Below are 24,712 nucleotides of genomic sequence, written 5' to 3'. Positions count from 1 at the left end.
CACGTCTAATCAGTAAGCCTAGGTGGGAAAACTAGGAGGCCAATCCAGGTTATCAAGGCCTTGAGGTTAAGACCCATAGGGTTAGGCCAGGTAGGGGAGGCTAATGTGGTCTGGCCAGGGCCCTAAAATGAAGTGGATAAGGCCAGAAAGCAAGGACAGGGGAGCAATGGCAGGAGCTACATAAGGCAGGTGGGTATATCTTAGTGGGTAAAATCAGCTGGGTCTTGACGGGAGATTGAGGCCAGCAAATTAAAACCAAGTGAGTGAGAACACATACACAGTGTCAGGAAGTTATGGCCAGTCCGGTAAGGCCAGGATTTTTAGGCAAAGTCACGAACACTGGGCGAATAGAGCCAAGAGGTTAATAAGGCCAGAAGGATAACATCAAGTTTGTCATACAATGAGGATAAAATAAGGTGATGAACGAAATCAAGTTAATAAGGTTGGCTGAGTACAGTTAGGTTGTTAAAACCAGGTGTCTAAATCCAGCTCAATTAAGGACTATTTCAGTAACCCCAGGCTGTGAAATCAACAGGGGAAACACCTAGTATGGTTAAAGGCAAGTTGCCAAGCTAGTCCATTGATGACTGGGAAGGGGAGGAGGTAAAGGCCAGCTGAATAAGCCAGGTGGTAAATACCAGGAGGGTATGAGGCCAGCAGATTAAGTCATGCTGGCTGAGGTCAGGCAGCTGAAGAGGGCAGATGAGTATGGCCATAAGGTTAATGACATGGTTAACCAAAGATTAAGGACAGCTTTATACACCAAGTGTAAAGGCCATATTTGGTAAGACTAGGTAGGAAAACTAGGCAGCTAATCTAATTTGTTAAGGCTATGAGGTTAAAGTCCTTAAGATTAACCCCAGCGAGGAAGGCTAATGGGGTCTCACCAGAGATGGGGGTAAGGTCAGGGTGTAAGGACAGAGGAGTAGGAGTAAGGCTTCATGGGTAAGATCAAGTGCATCTTGATGGCAGATAAAGGCCAACAAATTAAAGCCAAGTGGGTGAGAATAGGTGGAGCATGGTGGGACGTTATCGCCAGGTGAGTAAGGCTGAGCCTTTTAGGCTAAGCAATGAAGCCTGTGTCAGTAAGGCCAGGAGTTTCATAGGGCCGCATGGATTAAGCTTGTCTAACAATGCCAGGAAAATAAGGTGATTAAGGCAATGAGGTTAATAAAGTCTGCCGAGTAAGGAAAGGTTGTTAAAACCAGGTGTATAAATCCAGCTGCGTAAAAGACTTTTTGGGTAACATCAGGCCAGTCAATCAAGGGGAAACAGCTGAGAGCATTAAAACCAAGTCGGTACACCAGCTAAATAATGACAGGAGGCTAATACTGGGTGGGTAAGACAGTGAGAGAAAGGCTAGGAGGTGAAGGCCAGCTGAACAAAGCTAGGTGATTAACCCCAGATGGGTCTGAGGCCAGCAGATTAAGTTATACTGGTTGAGGCCAGGTAGGTGAATATAGCAGATGAGTAAGCCTATAAGTTTAATAAAGGACAGGTGGTTAAGTCCTAGTGAGTGAGGCCAGGTATGTAAAACCAGGTCGGAAAGGCCAATAGGTGAAGGCCAGAAAAGTAAGGCCAGGGGAATGTCCAGTGACTAATGACACTAGGTAAAGGCCAGTAGAGCTGGGACAGGTGAGCAAGACCAAAAGGCTAAGTATCATTGTGAAGGCCAACTGGTAAGGTCTGTTAGTTGGGGAACTGGGTAGGTAAGGACATGAAGCTAATGCCAGAAGGGTAAGGCCAGGTTACAAAGTGTTTAACCAGGTGCATAAGGCTTAAAAATAATACTGGATTATTATAGCCAGGATGTTAATAAGGCAGAAGGGTAAATACAGGTTAGTAAAACCATTAGGTTAAGACCAGGTCAGGAAGCCAAGTAATTTAAAAGGCCAAGTTGATAAGTCCAGAAGTTAAAGCCTAGTGAGTATAACAGGAGGAGAGAAACTCCTGTTGGGTAATGCTAAGAGGCTAAAGCTAAGTAGATTAGGTCAGGAGGTTAAGGCCATGAGAGTTAGAATGAAAGGCTAAGTCCAGGTGGGAAGGCCAGGTAGGTAACACAAGTTGGTAATCTAGGTTGGTAAGACCATGAGGTTAAGGCCAAATGGGTGAATCTAGATGGGTAATACAAGGTGTATGAGGCTAGGGAGAAGTGGGTTGAGGAGTAAATCCCAGGAATCAGGGCAGGGACTTAAGTCCAGGGAAGTAAAGCTATGAAGGTAATATTAGGGGGTAAGACCAGGAATGCATCACCTGGTAGATAAAACTAGAAAGTTAGGGACCAAGTGTGGAGGCCCTGTGGGTAACGTATGGTGGTAAGATTAAATTTAAAACTTGGTAGGTAATACCGGTTGTTAAGCATATTAGGTTAAGCCTCAAAGAATTGGTTCAGGTGGGTGAGGCTAATGGGGTCTGGCCGGGTTGGTAAAATGAGACGGTAAGGGCAGGAGAGTAAGGCCTCATGGGTAAGGTCAGGTGGACCTTCATGGCAGATTGAAGCCAGTAAATTAAATCCAGGTGGGTGAAAAGGTGAACATTGTGGGAAGTTATGGCCAGGTGGTTAAGGACAGGATATTTACGCTGGGGAAATGAAGTCTAAGTCAGTAAGGCCAGGGGTTTCATAGAGCCATATGGATGAAGCTTGTTTAATGATACCATGAGGATAAGGTGATTAATGTAATGAGGTTAATAACATCTGCTGAGGACGGAAAGGTTGCTACAACCAGGTTTGTAAATCCACCTGAATAAAAGACTATTTCGGTAACAACAGGTCTGTCAATCAAAGGCAAACAACCAAGAGCATTAAATTCAATTCACATTAAATCCAAGTCGGTAAGCCAGCCAGTAATAACAGGAGGATAATAGCAGGTGGGGAAGATGGTGAGGAGAAGGTTAGAAGTTAAAGGCTACTGGGGATAGAACAGGTGACCAAGACCAGAAGGTTGAGTATAATTGTGAAGGACAACTGGTTCAGCCTGATAGTTGAATAATTGGGTTATGCAATCCACCTAGTGAAAGCTAGGTGATTAACTTCAGGTGGGTATGAGGCCACCAGATTAAATCATGCTGACTGAGGATAAGCAGGTAAATACAGTAGGTAATTAGGGCCCTAACTTTAATAATAAGGTTAGGTGGATAAGGCCAATAGAAGATGCTCAGAAAAGCAAGGCCATGGAGAAGAACAGAGAATAATGACACTAGGTTGAGGCTAGTAGGGCAGGGAGAGCTAAGTAAGACCAGAAGTTAGGACTAATTATGAAGACCAACTGGGTAACACTGGGTAGGTAAGATCAGTTGGGTAATTCCTGAGAATATGAGGTTACAGCTAGTAAAGTAAGGTCAGAAGGCTAAAGCAGCTGCTTAAAGCCTGGGTACTAATACTGGATAAGATGAGGAGGCCAGTAAGCACATGAGTAAATCGATGTTGGTAAAACAGTGAGGTTAAGACCAGGCCATGAAGCTAATCAATTTAGAAGGCCAGGTGAATAAGGCCAGTAAGTTAAGCTCTTCTGAATAGAGCTAGGTGGCTAACTCCAACTGGGTAATGGTAAGCTTACAGTTATGCAAATTAGACCAAGAGGTTAAGGCCATGTGAGTAACAACAAAAGATTAAGGCCAGGTGGAAAGGCCAGGTTGACAAGCTATATTGGCATACCAGGTTGGTAAGGCCATGAGGTTAAGGCCAGGTGGATAAGTCCAGGTGGCTAATGGGAATTGTTTAACTCCAAAAAGAAAGGGGGGAACGGGGGTGTAAATGTAGGAAATAAGGCAAGGGAGTAGACCTAGGGAGATACATCCAGGGTTAACACCTGGTAGATAACACCAAATGGTTAAGGACACTTGTGTCAACCAAGTGTGAAGGCCATGTGCATAACCTATGGTCTTTAAGACTAGGGAAGAAAACTAGGTGGCCAATACAAGTTGTTAAGGCCATGAGGTAAGGCCCTTAGGGTTAGGAGATGTGGGAAAGGGTAATAGGGTCTAGCCAGGGCCCTAAGATGAGCTGGGTAAGGCCGGGTGTAAGGGGCAGGGGAGTAATGGGGAAGATCAGGAGGATCATGACCAGAGACTGAGGCCAGCAAATTAAAGCCAGTTGGAAAAGTACAGGTAGATAATGGAAGGAAGTTATGCCCAGGTGGGTAAGGCCAGGACTTTTAGGCCAGGAAATTAAGACTGGCTAAGTTAGGTAAACAGTTTTTAATAAGGCCAGACAGATAATGCCAGGTTTGTAATACCGTGAGGACAAAATAAGGTGATGAAGGCAATGGGCTTGATAAGTTCTGCTGTGTGTGGTTAGGATGTTAAAGCCAGGTGTTTAAATCCAGCTGAAGAAGAGACTATTTAGGTAACCCCAGGCCATGATATCAGGGGAACCATCCAGTAAGATTAAGGGCAGGTTGTGAAACCAGCCAAATGACGACCTGGGGCTCATGCTAAGTGGGCAAGACAGTGAAGAGATGCAAGGAGGTGAATACAAGTTGGATAAAACCAGGTGGTGAACACCAGAAGGGCATGGGGCTGGCAGATTAAGTTATGCTGGCTGTCTGATAGCAGGCAGTTGAATACAGCAGGTGAACTTGGCGGTACGGTTAATGAGGTCAGGTGGGGAAGACATAGTCGTAAGGCCCGGAGGCGAACAAGGTCAAGTGGGTAAGCCCAGGTAAATAAGGTCATATGGTAACATCAAAAGGTGAATGCCGTGAAAGTAAACCAGGGTTCATGACAGAAAATAATGGCATTAGGTTATGGCCAGGAAGGCTGGCAGAGGTGAGAAAGACCAGAAGTTTAAGAGTAATTTTGTGCAGGCCACAGTGGCTAGAGCCTGTAATCCCAGCACTTTGGGAGGCCGAGGTGACTGAATTACTTGAGGTCAGAAGTTTGAGACCAGCCTACTCAACATGATGAAACCCTGTCTCTGCTACAAGTACCAAAATTAGCTGGGTACAGTGGTACACGCCTGTAATCCCAGCTACTTGGGAGGCTGAGGCATGAGAATCCCTTCAACACAGGAAGAGGAGGTTGCAGTGAGCTGAGATCCCGCCACCACACTCCAGTCTAGGCAACAGAGCAAAACTGCATCTCAAAAAAAAAAAAAAAGACTAACTGTGAAGGCCACTGTGTAAAGCTTCATTGCTAAGATCAGTTGGACAATTCTGGTTGGTAAGGACATGAGTATAAGGCCAGGTGGGTAAGCCAGGTGCATAAGTTCAGGGGAGTGATACTGAATTAGTAAGGCCAGGAGATTCATAAGACATTTGGGTGAATCTAAGTTGGCTGAACACTGAGGTTAAGACCAGGTCAGGAAGCAAGGTGACTGAAAAACCTGGGTGGGTAATGTCAGTAAGTTAAGGACTCCTGAATAGAGCTAGGTGGCTAACTCCACCTGGGTAATGCTAAGAGGTTAAAACTAGGCAGATTAGGGCAGGAAGTTAAGGCCATGTGAATTAGAATGAAAGGTTAAGGACAGGTGGGAATGCCAGGTTGGTAAGCTATATTGGTCATCTAGGTTGGTAAGACCATGACGTTAAGGCCAGGTGAGTAAATCCAGCTGGCTAATGCAAGTTTTCTAAGTCCACAGGTCGGGGAGCCATGGTAAATCCAGAGAATAAGGGCAGATGGAGAAGTCCAGAGAAGTAAACCTAGGGAGGTAAATCCAGTGGTGTAACGCCTGGAAAAACAGTGGTTTAAGGCTAAGGACAATTGTGTTAACCAAGTGTGAAGGCCGTGTGGGTCATGCATGGTTGGTAAGTCCAGGTAGGAAAGGCAGGTAGCTAATCTGGGTTGTTAGAGCCATGGGGTTAAGGCCCATAGTGTTAGGTCAAGTGGGGATGGCTAATGGGTTATGGCCAGGGCCCTAAAGTGAGGTGGGTAAGACCATGGATTAATGGCAACAGAGTAACACCTCACAGGCAAGATCATGTGGGTCTTGACCAGAGATGGAGGCCAGCAAATTGAATCCAGGTGGGCAAGAACAGGTGGCTAATGGTCAGTGGGAAGTAGTGGCCAGGTGGGTAACGGAAGGACTTCTAAACCAGGAAATTAAGACTTGTGAGAATGGCCAGGAGGCTAACAAACTCAGATAGATAAACGCCAGGTTCGTAACACCATGAAGGTAACATAAGGTGATGAAGTCAATGAGCTTACGAAGTTCTGTTTTGTGCAGTCAGGTTGTTTAAACCAGGTGTATAAATCCAGCTGAACAGAAGACTATTCCCAGGCCAGAAAATCAATGAGGGAAATACCTAGACAAATTAAGGGCAGTTCTCAAAGCCAGCAAAATGATGACCCAAGGGTAATATTAGGTGGGCAAGACAGTGTGGGGAACGTGACAAGGTGAAAGCCAGCAAAATAAAACTAAGTGATAAACAGCAGATAAATATGAGGCAAGCAGATTAGTCTTGCTGGCTAAGGCCAAGCATGTGGAGAGGGCAGGTGAGTATGTCCCCAAGGTTAACGAGCTCAGGTGAGGAAGGCCTACTGGGTAAGGCCAGCTAAATACAGCCACTAGGAGTGCCACCAGGTGAAGACAAGGAAAGGAAAGCCAAAAGCCTGGACAGAGAATAATGACACCAGGTTAAGATCACTACGGCTGGGACAGTTGAGGAAGACTAGAAGGTTGAGATTAATTATAAAGGCCAACTGGGTAACCTGGGGACGAAAGATCAGCTGGGCCATTCGGGTTGGTAAGGATGGGTCATTAATGGCATAAGGGTAAGGTCAGTTGGATATGCTAGGTGCATAAAGTCAGGAGATTCATACTGGATGAGTAAGGCCAGGAGGTTTATAAGACAGGAGGGTAAATCTAAGTTGGCATAACCTTGTGGTTAAGAACGGGTCAGGAAGCCAAATGCTTGAAAAGTCTGGGTGGCTTAGGCCAGTAAGTTAAGGCCTTCCTGAATAGAGCTAGGTGGCTAACTCCACCTGGGTAATGCCAAGACATTAACATTAGGCAGACTAGGTCAGGATTTATGGCCATGTGAGTTAGAATGAAAGGTAAAAGCCATGTGGGAATGCCGGGTTGGTAAGCTATATCATCCAGGTTGGGAAGGTCATGAGGTCAAGGCCAGGGAGGCAATGTAAGATGTCTAAATATGGGGCTGGGGCTGGGGCATGGAGTTAGGGATAAAGCTAGGGAAAAAGGGCAGATGGATGACAAAAGCAGGGGAGGAAACCTAGGGAGGTAAATCTGTGGCTTAAGTCCTGTTAGGTAATAAAAAGAAGGCAAACAACAGTTGTGTAAACCAAGTGTGGATGGAGGCCATGTGGGTCACGTATGATCAGTAAGACTATTTGGGAAATCTAGGTGGCTAATCCAGGTTGTTAAGGCCATGAGATTAAGGCCCATAGGGTTAAGCCAGGTTGGGAGTTCTTTTTTTTTTTTTTTTTTTGTGAGACGGAGTCTCACTCTATCACCCAGGATGGAGTACAGTGGCAGGATTGCGGCTCACTGTAAGCTCCGCCTCCCAGGTTCACGCCATTCTCCTGCCTCAGCCTCCCTAGTAACTGGGACTACAGGTGCCCACCACCACACCCAGCTAAGTTTTTGTATTTTTAGTAGAGTTGGGGTTTCACCATGGTCTTGATCTCCTGACCTCGTGATCTACCTGCCTCGGCCTCCCAAAGTGCTGGGATTACAAGCATGAGACACCGCGTCCGGCCCAGGTTGGGAGTTCTAATGGGGTCTGGCCAGGGCCATAACATGAGGTGGACAAGGCGAGGGAGCAAGGGCAGGGGAGCAATGGCAGGATCTTTCTAAGTCGGGTGGGCAAATCTTAGCGAGTAAAATCAGCTAGGTCTTGACCAGCAAATTACAATCAGGTGAGTAAGAACATGTGGACAATGGTGGGAAGTTATGGCCAATCAGGTAAGGCCAAGCTTTTTAGGCATAGTCATGAACACTGGGCAAGAAAGTCCAGGAGGTTAATAAGGCCAGATGGATAATGTCAATTTCATCATACCATTAGGATAAAATAAGGTAGGTGATAAAGGCAAACAGATTAATAAGATCGGCTGAGTTCGGCCAGGTTCTTAAAACCATGTGTCTAAATCCATCTCAGTAAAGGACTATTTCAGTAACCCCAGGCTGTGAAATCAACAGGGGAAACATCCAGTATAGTCAGGGGCAAGTCGCCAAGCCAGTGAAATGACTGGAGGCAAATACTAGGTGGGTAAGACAGTGCAGGGAATGTGAGGAGATGAAGACTAGTTAAATAAACCAGGTGGTAAATACCAGTAGGGTATGAAGCCAGCAGTTTAAGTTATGCTGGCTGAGGCCAGGCAGCTGAAGAGGGTGGTGAGTACGGCCTTAAGGTTAATGACATGGTTAATCAAATGTTAAGGAAAGTTGTATACTCCAAGTGTGAATGCCGTGTTTACTAAGACTAGGTGGCAAAACCTGGCAGCTAATCCAATCTATTAAGGCTATGAAGTTAAAGCCCATAAGGGTAAGTCAGGTGAGTGAGGCTAATGGGGTCTCATCAGAGAGGGGAATAAGGCCAGGGTGTAAGGACAGGAGAGTAAGTCCTCATGGGTAAGATCAGGTGGGTCTTGATGGCAGATTGAGGTCAGTGAATTAAAGTCTGTTGGAGGAGAATAGGTGGATGGTGGTGGGAAGTTACGGCCAGGTGGGTAATGCCACAAGTTTTAGACTAGAAAATTAACCCTGGGTCAGTAAGGGCAGGAGTTTCAAAGGGTCACATGGATGAAACTTGTTTCATAATGCCAATAATTAAGGATGATTAAGGCAATTAGGTTAATAAGGTCTGTGGAGTAAGGAAAGTTTGCTAAAACTGGGTGTATAAATCCAGCTGAATTAAATACTATTTGGGTAACACAAGGCCAGTCAATCATGGGAAACAGCCAAAGGCATTAAAGCAAAGTCAGTAAGCCAGTGAAATAATAACAGGAGTGTAGTATTGGATGGGGACAACAGTGAGAGGAACGCTGGGAGGTGAAGGCCACCTGAATAAAGCAAGGTGTTCAACACCAGATGGATGTGAGACTAGCAGATTAAATCATGCTGTCAGAGGCCTGGCAGGTGAATATGGTAGGTGCTCAAGACCCGCCTGGCCAACCTGATGAAACCACAGCTCTACTACAAATACAAAAATTAGCAGAGCCTGGTGGCACAAGCCTATAATCCCAGCTACTTGAGAGGCTGAAGCAGGAGAATTTCTTGAACCTGGGAGTCCGAGGTTGCAGTGAGCCAAGATGGTGCCACTGCACTCCAGCCTGGGTGACAGAGCAAGACTCTGCCTCAAAACAACAACAATAACAAATTGACTAATTGTGAATACCACTGGGTAAGGTTCACTTGGCAAAATCAATTGGGGCCCCGGCGCAGAGCCTCATACCTGTAATTCCAGCACTTTGGGAGGCTGAGGCTGGCCAATCACCTAAGGTCAGGAGTTTGAGACTAGCCTGGCTGACCTGGTGAAACTTTGTCTCTGCTAAAAATACAAAAATTAGCTGAGCATGGTGGCAGACACCTGTAATTCCAGCTACTCAGGAGGCTTAGGCAGAAGAATTGCTTGAACCTAGAAGGCGGAGTTAGCAGTGAGCTGAGATTGTGCCATGACATTGCAGCCTGGGCAACAAGAGGAAAACTCTGTCTCAAAAAAAGTAGAAAATCAACTGGGCAATTCTGGTTGGTAAGGAGATGAGTTTGACGCCAGTAGAGTAAGGCCAGGTGGGGAAGCCAGGTGAATAAGCCCAGGGGATTCATACTGAATGAGTAAGGCCCAGAGATTCGTAAGGCAGATGGGCAAATCTAAGTTGGCTAAACTATGAGGTTAAGACTGGGTCAAAAAAACAAGCAATTTAAAAGGCCAGGTGGCTAAGGCCAGTAAGTCAAGGCCTCCCTGAATAGAGGTAGGTGGTTAACTCCAAGTGGGTAATGCCATGAGGTTAAGGCTAGGCAGATTAATCCAGGAGGATAAGGCCATGAGAGTAAGAATAAAAGGTAAAGACCGGGTGGGAAGGCCAGGTTGGTAAACTATATTGGTCATCTAGGTTGGTGAAGTCATGAGGTTAAGGCCAGGAGGGTAAGTCCAGGTGGCTAATGCAAGGTTTCTAAGTCCAGGGGTTGGGGTAAATCTAGAGAATAAGGGGTCTAGGGGAGTAAACCTAGGGAGGTAAATCCAAGGGTTAAGGCCTGGTAGATAAAACCAGATTAAGGACAGTTGTGTAAACCAACGTGAAAGCCATTTGGGTCATGCATGATCAGTAAGACCAGGTGGGAAAACACAGTGCCTAATCCAGGTTGTTGAGGCCATGAGGATAAGGTCCATAGGGTTAGGTCTGGTAAGGAAGACTAATGGGGTCTGGCCAGGATGGTAAAATGATGGGGGCAAGTCCAGGGAGTAAAGGCAGGGGACTAAGGCCTCAGGGGCAAGATCAGGTGGGTCATGACCAGAGATTGAGGACGGCAAATGAAAGCCAGGTGAATAAGAACAGGTGGATAATGGTGGGCAGGAATTTATGGCCAGGAGTGTAAGACCAGGACTTTCAGATCACTCAATTAACTCTACGTGAGTAAGGCCAGGAGGTTAATAAAGTCAGAAGGATAATTTCAGGCTCCTAATACCATGTGGACAAGATAAAGTGATGAAGGAAAGAAGGTTAGTAACTTTGGCTGAGTGTGGACAGGTTGTTAAAACCAGGTGTATAAATCCAGCTGAATAAAAGACTATTTAGGTAACACCAGGCTGGTAAATTAATTGGAGAAACATGCAGGAGAATTAAGGCCAAGTCGGCAAGCCAGCCAATAATGCTGGAGGCGAATACTAGGTTGGTAAGACAGTGAAAGGGAAGGTAAGAGGTTAAAGCAGCTGACATAAAACTAGGGGGTTGACATCAAATGGGCATGAGGCCAGCAGATTAAGTCATTCTGTCTGAGACCAGGCAGGTGAATACAGCTGTTGAGTGTGGCTCTAAGGTTTATAAGTTTGGGTGGGAAAAGACTAGTGGGTAAGGCCAGATAAATAAGGCTACAGGGGAAGGTCAATAGTTGAGGGCCAGGAAAGTAAGGCCAAGGGTCAGGACTAAGGATAATGCCACTGGGTTAAGGCCAGTAGGGCTGGGAGATGTAAGACCAGAAGTTGGGACTAATTGTGAAGGTCAAATAGATAAGGCTGGGTAGATAAAATCAGTTGGGTGATTTGGGTTGGTAAGGACATGAGGTTAAGACCAGCTGGGTAAGGGCAGGTGGGTAAGCCAGGTGCATAAGGCCAGCAGATTAATGCTGAATGAGTAAGGTCAGGGGATTAATAAGGCAGGTGGGTACATTTATTTTGGCAAAACCATGAGGTTAATGCCGAGTCAGGAAGCCAAGCAATTGAAAAAGCCAGGTGAGTAAAGCCAGTAAAGTTACAGCCACCTAATACAGTTAGCGGTATAACTCTAACTAGGTAACGCTTAACTAGGTTAACACTAGGCACATTAGGCTAGGAGGTTGAGGCCATCTGACTAAGAATGGAAGGGTAAGGCCAGGTGAGAAGGCCAGGTTGGTAAGCTATTGAGGCCATGAGGTGAAGGCTGGATGGGAAAGTCTAAGTGGGAAAAGTAAGGTGTGTTATGTCCGGGTGCGGGGTAAATCTAGGTAATAAGGGCAGGGAAAAAAGTCCAGGGGAGGAAACCTAGGGAGGTAAGTTTAAGAAGGTAAGACCTGGGGCTAAGCCCTGCTAAATAAAACTGGAAGGTTAAGGACATCTGTGTAAACTAAGCATGAAACCCATGATAGGTGAGACTAGCTGGGAAAACTAGGTAGGTAATCCATGTTGTTGAGACTGTGGGGTTAAGGTCCATAGGTTTAGGCCAATTGTAGAAAGCTAATGGCTTCTGTCAAGGGTGATTAAATGAGGTGGGTAAGACCAGGGGTAAAGAAAGGGCAGTGAGTAGTCATGGGCAAGACCAGGTAGGTCTTGACAGCTGATTGAGGCCAGCAAATTAAAGCCACATGGGTAAGAACAGGTGGATACTGTCGAGAAGTTATGGCCTGTTAGATAAGGCCAATACCATTAGTTAGGCCAGGAAATTAAGACTGGGTCAGTAAGGCCAGGAGTTTCATAGGGTCACATGGATGAAGTGTGTTTAATAATGCCATGAGGGTAAGGTGATTAAGGCAATGAGGTTAATAAGGTCTGGTGAGTAAGGCCAGATTGTTAAAACTAGGCATTTAAATTTGGCCAAAGAAAAGACTATTTGGGGAACCCCAGGCCGGCAAAACCAATGGAGAAATTAGCAGGAGGATTAATGTCAAGTTGCCAAGGCACCTAAATAATGACAGGAAACTAACACTAGGTGGGCAAGACAGTGTGGAGAAAGCAAGGCGGTAAAGGCCAGATGAATAAAACCAAGTAATCAACACCATATGGGTATGAAGCCAGCAGATTAAGTCATGTTATGCTGGCTGAGGCCAGGCAGGTGAATATGGCAAGTGAGTATGGCTATCGGGTTAATAATGTCTGTTGCAGAAGGCCTACTGGGTGAGGCCAGTAGTTGTACAAGGCCAAGTAGATAAGGCCGAGAAAATATAGCCATGTGGGAAGACTAACAGGCAAAGGCCAGGAAAGTAAAGCCGGGGCTGGGACAGCAGATAATAATGACACTAGGTTAAGGCCAGTAGGGGTGGGACAGCTAAGTAAGTCCACAAAGTTGAGACTAACTGTGAAGGCCAACTGGGTAAGACCGGGTAGGTAAGATCAGTTGGGTGACTCTGGTTGCTAAGGACATGATGTTAAAGCCAATAGGGTAAAGCCAGGTGGGTAAGCCAGATGCACAAGGCCAGGGGATTAATACTGAATGAGTGAGGCCAGGAAGTTCATAAGGCAGGTGGGTAAATCTAAGTTGGCAAGACAGTAACGTTAAGGCCAGGTTGGGAAGCCAAGCCATTTAAAAGCCAGATGGATAAGGCCAGTAAGTTAAGCTTTCCCTCAATACAACTAGGTGGCTGAGTTTAAGTGAGTAAAACTAAGAGGTTAGAGCTAGGCACATTAGGCCAGAAGGTTAAGGCCGTGTGAGTGAAAATGGAATATTAAGGCCAGGCAGAAAGGCCAGGGAGGTAAGCTAAGTTGGTAATGCTGGATAGTAAGGCCATGAGGTTAAGGCCAGGTGGGTAAATCCAGATGGGTAATGCAAGGTGTCTATGTCCAGGCAGGGGAAATCTAAGAGTAAGTAAAGAGGGTAAGTCTAGGGGAGTGAACCTAGGGAGGTAAATCCAGGGGTTAAGTCCTGGTAGACACAACTAGAAGGTTAAGAACAGCTGTGTAAACCATGTGTGAAGGCCATGTGGTTCATTTACGCTCAGTAAGACCAGGTGGGAAAACTAGCTGCTTACTCCAGGTTGTTAACTACACAAGAATAAGGCCAATAGGGTTAGCCTAGGAGGCGGAGAATACTGGGGTTTGGCCATTCCAGTAAAATGAGGTGGGTGAGTCCAAGGAGTATTGGCAGGGAAGTAAGACCTCATCAGTAAGATCAAGTGAATACTGAATGGCAATTAAGGACAGCAAATTAAAGCCAGGTAGTTAAGAACAGGTGATAATGGTGGGAAGTTATGGCCGGGGGGTAAGGATGGGTGTCTTAGGCCAGGAAAGACTGGGTGAGTAATTAATAAGTATTTAAAAGTAATTAACAAGTATTAAGACTGGGTGAGTATTTAATGAGCATTTAATAAGACCAGATGGATAAAGTCAGATTTGTAATACCATGAGGTTAAGGTGATTAAGGCAATAAGATTAATAAGTCTGGTGACTACAATCAGGTTATTAAAACCAGGTGTTAAAATCCAGCTGAATAAGAACCATTTGGTTATCACCTTGCCAGTAAATTAACAGGGAAATACCCAGGCCTTAGGATTAAGCCCAAGTTGGTAAGCCAGGTAAATAATGACAGGAGGCAAATCTCTGGGTGAAGAACACGGTGAGGGGAAGGGAGGAAGTCATGGCCAACTGAATACAGCTAGCTGGTTAACACCTTATGGATGTAAATCCACCAAATTAAGTCATGCTTGGTGAGGCCAGGCAGGTGACTAAGGCAGGTGAGCATGGCCATAAGTTTAATTAGCCCAGATGGTTAAGGCCTAGTGAGTAAAGCCAGGAGGTTAATAAGGTCATGTGGTAAGGCCAATAGGTGAAAGCTAGGAAAGTACAGCCAGGGGTAGCCAGANGTGAGAAGGCCAGGTTGGTAAGCTATTGAGGCCATGAGGTGAAGGCTGGATGGGAAAGTCTAAGTGGGAAAAGTAAGGTGTGTTATGTCCGGGTGCGGGGGTAAATCTAGGTAATAAGGGCAGGGAAAAAAGTCCAGGGGAGGAAACCTAGGGAGGTAAGTTTAAGAAGGTAAGACCTGGGGCTAAGCCCTGCTAAATAAAACTGGAAGGTTAAGGACATCTGTGTAAACTAAGCATGAAACCCATGATAGGTGAGACTAGCTGGGAAAACTAGGTAGGTAATCCATGTTGTTGAGACTGTGGGGTTAAGGTCCATAGGTTTAGGCCAATTGTAGAAAGCTAATGGCTTCTGTCAAGGGTGATTAAATGAGGTGGGTAAGACCAGGGGGTAAAGAAAGGGCAGTGAGTAGTCATGGGCAAGACCAGGTAGGTCTTGACAGCTGATTGAGGCCAGCAAATTAAAGCCACATGGGTAAGAACAGGTGGATACTGTCGAGAAGTTATGGCCTGTTAGATAAGGCCAATACCATTAGTTAGGCCAGGAAATTAAGACTGGGTCAGTAAGGCCAGGAGTTTCATAGGGTCACATGGATGAAGTGTGTTTAATAATGCCATGAGGGTAAGGTGATTAAGGCAATGAGGTTAATAAGGTCTGGTGAGTAAGGCCAGATTGTTAAAACTAGGCATTTAAATTTGGCCAAAGAAAAGACTATTTGGGGAACCCCAGGCCGGCAAAACCAATGGAGAAATTAGCAGGAGGATTAATGTCAAGTTGCCAAGGCACCTAAATAATGACAGGAAACTAACACTAGGTGGGCAAGACAGTGTGGAGAAAGCAAGGCGGTAAAGGCCAGATGAATAAAACCAAGTAATCAACACCATATGGGTATGAAGCCAGCAGATTAAGTCATGTTATGCTGGCTGAGGCCAGGCAGGTGAATATGGCAAGTGAGTATGGCTATCGGGTTAATAATGTCTGTTGCAGAAGGCCTACTGGGTGAGGCCAGTAGTTGTACAAGGCCAAGTAGATAAGGCCGAGAAAATATAGCCATGTGGGAAGACTAACAGGCAAAGGCCAGGAAAGTAAAGCCGGGGGCTGGGACAGCAGATAATAATGACACTAGGTTAAGGCCAGTAGGGGTGGGACAGCTAAGTAAGTCCACAAAGTTGAGACTAACTGTGAAGGCCAACTGGGTAAGACCGGGTAGGTAAGATCAGTTGGGTGACTCTGGTTGCTAAGGACATGATGTTAAAGCCAATAGGGTAAAGCCAGGTGGGTAAGCCAGATGCACAAGGCCAGGGGATTAATACTGAATGAGTGAGGCCAGGAAGTTCATAAGGCAGGTGGGTAAATCTAAGTTGGCAAGACAGTAACGTTAAGGCCAGGTTGGGAAGCCAAGCCATTTAAAAAGCCAGATGGATAAGGCCAGTAAGTTAAGCTTTCCCTCAATACAACTAGGTGGCTGAGTTTAAGTGAGTAAAACTAAGAGGTTAGAGCTAGGCACATTAGGCCAGAAGGTTAAGGCCGTGTGAGTGAAAATGGAATATTAAGGCCAGGCAGAAAGGCCAGGGAGGTAAGCTAAGTTGGTAATGCTGGATAGTAAGGCCATGAGGTTAAGGCCAGGTGGGTAAATCCAGATGGGTAATGCAAGGTGTCTATGTCCAGGCAGGGGAAATCTAAGAGTAAGTAAAGAGGGTAAGTCTAGGGGAGTGAACCTAGGGAGGTAAATCCAGGGGGTTAAGTCCTGGTAGACACAACTAGAAGGTTAAGAACAGCTGTGTAAACCATGTGTGAAGGCCATGTGGTTCATTTACGCTCAGTAAGACCAGGTGGGAAAACTAGCTGCTTACTCCAGGTTGTTAACTACACAAGAATAAGGCCAATAGGGTTAGCCTAGGAGGCGGAGAATACTGGGGTTTGGCCATTCCAGTAAAATGAGGTGGGTGAGTCCAAGGAGTATTGGCAGGGAAGTAAGACCTCATCAGTAAGATCAAGTGAATACTGAATGGCAATTAAGGACAGCAAATTAAAGCCAGGTAGTTAAGAACAGGTGATAATGGTGGGAAGTTATGGCCGGGGGGTAAGGATGGGTGTCTTAGGCCAGGAAAGACTGGGTGAGTAATTAATAAGTATTTAAAAAGTAATTAACAAGTATTAAGACTGGGTGAGTATTTAATGAGCATTTAATAAGACCAGATGGATAAAGTCAGATTTGTAATACCATGAGGTTAAGGTGATTAAGGCAATAAGATTAATAAGTCTGGTGACTACAATCAGGTTATTAAAACCAGGTGTTAAAATCCAGCTGAATAAGAACCATTTGGTTATCACCTTGCCAGTAAATTAACAGGGAAATACCCAGGCCTTAGGATTAAGCCCAAGTTGGTAAGCCAGGTAAATAATGACAGGAGGCAAATCTCTGGGTGAAGAACACGGTGAGGGGAAGGGAGGAAGTCATGGCCAACTGAATACAGCTAGCTGGTTAACACCTTATGGATGTAAATCCACCAAATTAAGTCATGCTTGGTGAGGCCAGGCAGGTGACTAAGGCAGGTGAGCATGGCCATAAGTTTAATTAGCCCAGATGGTTAAGGCCTAGTGAGTAAAGCCAGGAGGTTAATAAGGTCATGTGGTAAGGCCAATAGGTGAAAGCTAGGAAAGTACAGCCAGGGGTAGCCAGAGGATAATGACACTATGTTAAAGCAGGTAGAGCTACGACAGGTGAGTGAGATCAGAAGGTTGAGACTAATTATGAAGAGCAACTGGGTCAGGCTGGGTTGGTAAGTTCAGTTAGCTAATTCTGGTAGGCAAGGCCATGACATGAATACCCAGTAGGGTAAGGCCAGATGGGTAAGCCAAGTATATAAGACCTGGGGATTAACACTAAGTGAGTAAGGCCAGCAGGTTAACAAGGTAGATAGATGGGTAATTCTAGGTTAAGACCAAGTCCGGAAGTCAAGGAATTTAAAAGGCCAGGAGGATTAGGCCAGCAGTTTAAGGCCTACTGGATAAAGCTAGGTGGTAACTCCAATTATGTAATGCTAAGAAGTCAAAGATAGGTAGTTCAGGCAAGGAGACTAAGGCCATATGACTAAGAACAGAAGTTTAACACTAGGTGGCAAGTCCAGGTAGATAATCTAAGTTGGTAATCCAGGTTGGTAAGGCCATGAGGTTAGGGCCAGTTGGTTAAGTCCAAATGGGTAATGCAAGGTGTCTCAGTCACAGGAGGACAGGAGGGATATCTAGGGAGTAACAGCAGGGATAAGTTCAGGGGAGTACACCTAGAAAGGTAAACCCAGGGGCCTTATGCCAAGGGGGTAAGACCAGGTATATAAAACCAGAAAGTTACGGACCACCGTGTAAACCAATTGTGAAGGCCATGTGGGTTACATATGGTCGGTCAGACCAGATGGCAACACTCGGTGGCTACTCCAGCTTTTTAAGGCCATGTGGTGAATGCAAAGAGGGCTAGGCCAGGTAGGGAAGGCTAATAGGTTCAGGCCAGAGTGGTGAAATGAGGTGGGCAAGGCCAGGTATGTCAGGCCAGAAAACTAAGATTGAGTGAGTAAGGCTAGGTGTTTGTTTAATAAGGTCACATGGATTAAGCCAGATTGGTAATACCATGAGGATAAGGTGATTAAGACAGTAAGGTTAATATGCCCTGGTGAGGAAGGACAGGTTTTTGAAAAAAATGTTGTTTAAATCCAGAAGAATAAAAAACTATTGAATTAACACCAGGCTGGTAAATCAATAGGGAACCCCCCAGGAGGACTAAGGCCAAGTCTATAAGCTAGCTCAACTATGACAGGGGACTAACACCACGTGGGTAAGACACTGAGGGTAAGGTGAGGAGCTGCCTCCAAAAGTACTCAATGGAAAATTCCATAAGTAAACAATTTATAACTTTTCAATTGCAGGTAATTCTGAGTAGCACAATGAAATCTTACACCATTCCTTGCTGTCCTGCTCTATCCTACCAGGGACATCAATTATCCATTTGTCCAGCATTACTGGACACAATGGCTCTAGCCTGTATTCCCAGCACTTTAGGAGGCCAAAACGAGCCTAGGATCACGTAGAGCATAGGAGTTTGAGACCAGCCTGGGCAACATAGTGTGAGCCCATCTCTACAAAAAATTGTTTTTACAAATTAGCCAGGCTGGGCACAGTGGTTCACGCCTATAATCCCAGCACTTTGGGAGGTCAAGGCAGGCGGATCATGAGGTCAGGAGTTCGAGACCAGCCTGGCCAATATGATGAAACTCTGTCTCTACTAAAAAATACAAAAATTAGCTGGGCACGGTGGTTCATGCCTATAGTCCCAGCTACTCAGGAGGTTGAGGCAGGAGAATCGCTTAAACCCAGGAGGTGGAAGTTTCAGTGAGCCAAGATTGGGTCACTGCACTCCAGCCTGGGCAACAGAGTGAGACTCTGTCTCAAAAAAAAAAAAAATTAGCCAGGCCTGGTGGTGCATGCGTGTGGCCCCAGCTACCACGGACGCTCAGGTGGGAGTATTGCTTGAGCCCAGGAGAATCAAGGCTGCAGTGAACCATGATTATGCCACTGCATTCCAGCCTCAGACACAGAATTAGATCCTGCCTCATAAATAAATAATGCCCCAAAACAAATGAGTAGTGACACTGGCATATTGTCCTAATTGTTCTACTTCACTCTTGTTGATCTGTCACTGTGCTTTAATTTCATAATTAACCTTTAACATAGGTATGTATGTATAGGAAAAAAGCAGTATATCTAGAGGTCAGTATTAGCTATGGTTTCAGGCATCCTCTGGGGTCTTGGAACACATCTCAGAGGATGAGAGGGGACTACTGTACAGTGTGAGGCGATCAGCTCCTCATCTTCAGCTTCTTCTATTTCTCATAGGGATGCTCCCTGTCTCTGAACATTGGTCTGAGTGAGTTTCTGTGAAGTTCTTAGTGCAGCACATGTAAGGCCACTATTTCAAGTTAGTGCCCCTCTTGTGTTATCACCATTGTGGTCTACTGGAGTCACTGGGACTAACTTACCTGCACGCTGGACAAACAGTAGCTGTCAAAGGATGGCTGCCTTCTCACTTGCTTAGTGTTAAGGCCATGCCAGCCCCCAGGTCCCCTGCAGATCATTGTTCCCCATGACAACCCCATTTCATAACTCCATAAGAGGGTCACTTTTCTACTGACTTCTTTCTTCACCATGACAACTTATGAATGAAGGGACACTGTGTAAACTGCACAGGATCAGGGACTGCAAGTGGGAGGTGGTGGCATTCTCTGCCTTCAGTAGGAAATTGGCTTTACACATTGGTGGAGACGGGTGGAGCCGAGGTTGCTTCTCATCCCCATGGCAGAAGAACATGTAGAAGACACCTCAGAAACGGGATCTGTTCACTGCCTAGTGTTGAGTCCTGCCTCAGTGGAACTCTGGCAAGTTGGGCCCATCACAGATGGACAATGCCCAAGGATGCAGCGCGCCCACACACAGCCCTGCACAGGGACTACAGCAATGCCTGCTGTTGCACTCAGCTTTATAAATCCTATTATATTGTTGCTCACAGAAATCGTTTCTAATAAAGTCAGTCCTCTGCATCCTTGGATTCAAACAACCTTGGATCAAATATATTCGGAAAAATAAACACAATATAATAAAACAAAAAAAATCCAAGCAAAAACTTTAATACCTATCTGCACAGCAAAAATTGCCTCTACCGCGCTCCTGACAATCCTGTGTGAGCCTCGCACAATCCGAGGCCCTGGTTTGTAACCTCCCATGTCCTGTCCTATGTCAGTCCAGTTCTCCACTGTCACTTTAAACATTAAGATGGTCCAAGGTCATCCAACAACTTAATCGATGAACACAATTATCAACACAAGAATGTACATCCACTTACAGCTTCATTGTGATTTAATATTAAGTCGATCTTACAGGTTAATGTTTAGTCAATCACACAACCACAAATATGGACTTAAAAAAATTATTCATTACACCACCTGAAACACGTCATTCACAGGAGTCTTTCTTCCTTACCTTTTGTAGCACATAGGCTATCACCTACAAGAACTTGATAATGAGCATCAAAACACAAATTGTTATATTTTTTAAATGAGTTGCTGAAATTGCTACTATGCAAACCTACCAAGAAATCAAGCTGCCAAAAAAATCAATGCATGAACTGATGGCAAATGTACTCAGCTAGAACTACCCTTAATTTTCTTAGAAAACCATGCTCAACCATTTTGTTTGTAGTTACCAGAAATAAAAGTTAACTATTCTCTTCTATCTTTGATTAAACTATACCATTAGTAGCGGCAATAAAATTAAAACACGTGTTCCCAAAAAACATCACTGCTAGAAAAAGCCAAAGAAATTAAAAATGAGAACTAAAAATTTGTGTTTTTTTTCTTCTCTTTTCTTTTCTTTTTTTGAGACAGAGTTTCTTGTTACCCAGGCTGGAGTGCAATGGTGAGACCTCTACCTCCCAAGTTCAAGCGATTTTTCTGCCTCAATCTCCCAAATAGCTGGGATTACAGGCACCTGCCCCCACGCCTGACTAATTTTTTGTATTTTTAGTAGAGACAGGATTTTGCCATGTTGGCAGGCTGGTCTCAAACTTCTGACCTCAGGTGATCCATCCGCCTCAGCCTCCCAAAGTGCTGGGATTACAGGTGTGAGCCACCGTGCCTGGCGGAGAACTACAAATTTGAATATGATAACTTTGCTTCATTTAGCAAATCTTTCTACTGCTCACTGAGGCCCAGGCTTTACAAATGCCACTGATTTAAGTTCAGTTGCAGCACTGGAAGAAGGTCCTATTACTGCCATCTTTTCAAAAAAATGCACAAGTAACCACAATTCTCATAACCCTGAAGTTGCACTCATTGCCCAAACGACAGGTGCAAACTCCTAAGCAAGAAAGAGACTGTGCAGAAAGGAGATGGTGCCCACCCACACTGTCTCCCACAACTCCTCCTCCAGCTTCCCCTCCCAGTCACGCAATACTTTGGTCACATGGCCTTGTGGTGACCACGCCCATGTGCTCAGTCCAGGAGATTCTTCCTCTGGGGATCCATAGGCCACCAAGGAGAGCACTGATGAAAGGAGGTGTGAAGACCGTCCAGTTACTCTGGAAGGTCCCTGTGGGGAAGAAATGTGGGGCCAGCACACAGGTGGAAGAGCAGCCAGACTGGGCAAAAATCCAGAACCTCAGTGTGACCTGTGTGAGCCTCCCACTTCCGCTCACTCCTCCCAGCTTGACTCTTCTCACACATTCTAATTTACCGTACACTATACTTATTCTTTATTGCCTATTATTCCCCCACTGAAGTATAAACTGTAAGGGCAGGAATTTTGCAGGGTAAGAAAAGTGCTGAAGCAAGTGTCCTGCAGTCTAGACTGAACAGGCCCGGGAGGGGTCAGGGAGATGCAAGCAGAGGGTCGAACACTTCTTCTTAAAGGGCTTACCCATAAATAATTCAGGCTTGAGGGTCCTCAAGTCCTTATCACAAGTTCTCAACTATGCCACTGTGGCAAGAAAGAAGCCAAAGATGATTGTAAACAAATCATCATGGTTGAATTCTAATAAAACAATGTTCCAATAAAAAAACTACTAACAAGAGGCTGGGTGCGGTGACTCACGCCTGTAATCCCACCACTTTGGGAGGCCAAAGCAGATGGATCACAAGGTCAGTAGATGGAGACCATCCTGGCTAACACGGCAAAACTCCGTCTCTACTAAAAATACAAAAAATTAGCCGGGTATAGTGGCGGGTGGCTGTAGTCCCGGTTACTTGGGAGGCTGAGGCAGGAGAATGGTGTAAACCCAGGAGGCGGAGCTTGCAGCGAGCCAAGATCACGCCACTGCACTCCAGCCTGGGCGACAGAGCAAGACTCCGTCTCAAAACAAAACAAAACAAAACAAAACAAAACAAAAAAAACTACTGAGGAGAACAGGCAGTGGGCAGGGTCTGGCCCCCAGGCAGTGGCTTCCTAGCTGAAATGCAGGTGATGTTCCAGCACAAAAGTAAGAAAACACCAAGATGGGGGCCAAATAACACTATGGAAGGGGAGAGGTTTTAATAAGTATAATAACAATACAAAAATCTGAAAATGAGGCCACAGAACAAGAACATTACAACCAATCTCATTTGTAGATATTTATTACCAGGCACATTGAAAACATCCACTAATGGGGAACCGGAGACAAAGCCACACATGGACACGTTAGAAACCTGCACATATTACTGGCCACACTGCCTCAGGAACGACTTGAGAAGGTTAACGCCCACTCTAACTGAACAAGTTTTTACCCACATGTGCATCGTAGCTCCATAACCAGCATCATGATTAACTAGTCAAAGGTCAGAAGCACCGAGACAGGTAGGAATGCTGAAGACACCTGACGGTGGCTGCACCAGTTCCACAAGGTAACAGAAAGACTCATACAAATTCATCACACTTTGCCCCCATGAACATCAATAGAAAAAATATTATATCAATAGCTTTCCTGTACATGACCAATAATGTGGTCGAAAAAATGAAAAATTAAATCATTTTCACAATATCCATCCAAAAACAAAATACTCAGGAATAATTGTAATATTAAAAAGTTGCAGAGCCAAGAAGAAAGCTACCTAACTTCATTGAGGGATACATTTAATGACTGGAAGAAACATATCCCATGTTATAAAGCAGAAAACACTAATATTGCAAATTAAAATGCATAATACATGCACTTTAAATCAATACCACAAGTTTTGGGTGTGATTTTAAGGAGCTGAGAAACAGATTTGGGACCAGTCACAGTGGCTCATACCTGTAATCCCAGCACTTTGGGAGGCCGAGGTGGGCAGATCATTTGAGGTCAGGAGTTTGAGACTAGTCTGGCCAACAGGGCAAAACCCCATCTCTACTAAAAATACAAAAATTAGCCTGGTGTGGTACCTCATGTCTGGAGTTCTAGCTATTCAGGAGGCTGACGCAGGAGAATCACTGAAACCCAGTAGACGGAGGTGGCAGTGAGCTGATATTGTGCCACTGCACTCCAGCCGGGCCACAGAATGAGACTCCATGACAAAAAAAAAAAGAAAAAAGAAAAAAGAAACAGATTCTGGGGAGCCCTGGAAAAGAGACAGACAAACACTACAGATAACTGCCTCATCAATGGGAACCTGATGCCAATGCCTCAGTTGTTTGTGCCTCACTGGAGCCCCTGGCCCTCCTTGCAACAGCACCCGGATTCTCCTTGTGAGACCTGTCTTTACTTAACCCATTCTTGCAGCTCCTATGTAGGCAGACTCCAGAATGAGTACAGCTCACAGACAAGAGGCATCTTTCTTCTACCTGGCCATGGACTCAGACAGTTCCAACAAGAGGCTCTTAGAGGGGAGGTTTGCTCTGGGGCTCAGCTGTGAGAACCTCAGCCTAGAGTGGCCAGTAGCTCCCCTGGCACTGAGGAAAGCAGGCCTGAAAGAAATCTTACTCCCACAGGTAAGGTGTGCAGACCTCCAGGATGGCCCAACCATCCTGCAATCAGGAATTCATGCCTCATCTAAAGCCCTCCCTTTGTGAGGGCTGATATACTGGTGGGCTGATCTACTGACTTGCTTCTATCAGAGTCTGGCAAAAGTGAGATCAGGTCTCAAGAGACAGACCGTGACTTCCGTCTTCCTGGTGTATACTCACATTATATGAGGAAGCCAGCTACCATGATGTGGGCCACCCTACCGGGGGAACCACATGGCAAGGAACTGAGGGAGACTCCAGCCACAAGCCCAGTAGTGACCGAATCCTACCAGGAACCAGGTGAGATCAGAGGTGGGTCCCCACATAGACCAAAGGAACAGAATCAATGGCTCAGAAATAAAACCATACATTTAAAGCTATCTGATTTTAGATAAAGGTGTCAAAAGCACATAATGGAGAAAGGACAGTCTCTTCATGAGTGGTGTTGGGAAAACTCGACATTCACATGCAAAATGAAATTAGACCCTTATCACACACATACACAAAAATGAAATCAAATAGATTAAAGACTTAAAAGTAAGATCTTTCGTGACCAGCTTGGCCAACATGGTGAAACCCCATCTCTACTAAAAAAACAAAAATAAGCCAGGTGTGGTCGCAGGCGCATCTAATCCCAGCTACTAGGGAGGCTGAGGTGGGAGAATCGCTTGAACCAGGGAGGCAGAGGTTGCAGTGAGCTGAGATTGCGCCACTGCACTCCAGCCTGGGCGACAGAGTGAGACTCTGTCTCAAAAAATAAAATAAAATAAAATAAAATAAAATAAAATAAAATATTCAATAAGCAATGAAAAAATACCCAAGCAGACAGGAAGGAAAAGTCATGACCAAAAAGCACAACCACAGAAACAGATACAAGGGATGAGGATAATGAAATCACCAGGAGTAAACCCTAAAAATATCTATCATTAATATGTACGAGATATTAAAACTCAAGGTTGAGAATTCCAGCAAAGGAACTAAAAGCCATAAAAGACATCAAAAGGAAGTTCCAGAGCCAAAAAAAAAAAAAAAAAAAAAAAAAAAAA

General features: G+C 45.2%; 1 long non-coding RNA gene across 1 annotated transcript in view; it reads left to right on the top strand.

The window, feature by feature from the left end:
• Positions 1-3,584: 3,584 nt before the first annotated feature.
• Positions 3,585-24,712, top strand: part of LOC108535414 (uncharacterized) — a 34,490-nt gene continuing 13,362 nt past the window's right edge. Inside the window, exon 1 of the long non-coding RNA XR_001887222.1 lies at positions 3,585-3,658. This is a non-coding gene — a long non-coding RNA (uncharacterized LOC108535414). The remainder of the gene's footprint in view (positions 3,659-24,712) is intronic.

Source organism: Rhinopithecus bieti, unplaced genomic scaffold (assembly GCF_001698545.2).
Source record: "Rhinopithecus bieti isolate Rb0 unplaced genomic scaffold, ASM169854v2 scaffold_12512, whole genome shotgun sequence".
Lineage (NCBI taxonomy): Eukaryota > Metazoa > Chordata > Mammalia > Primates > Cercopithecidae > Rhinopithecus > Rhinopithecus bieti.
This window is presented reverse-complemented; position numbering and strand designations above follow the sequence as displayed.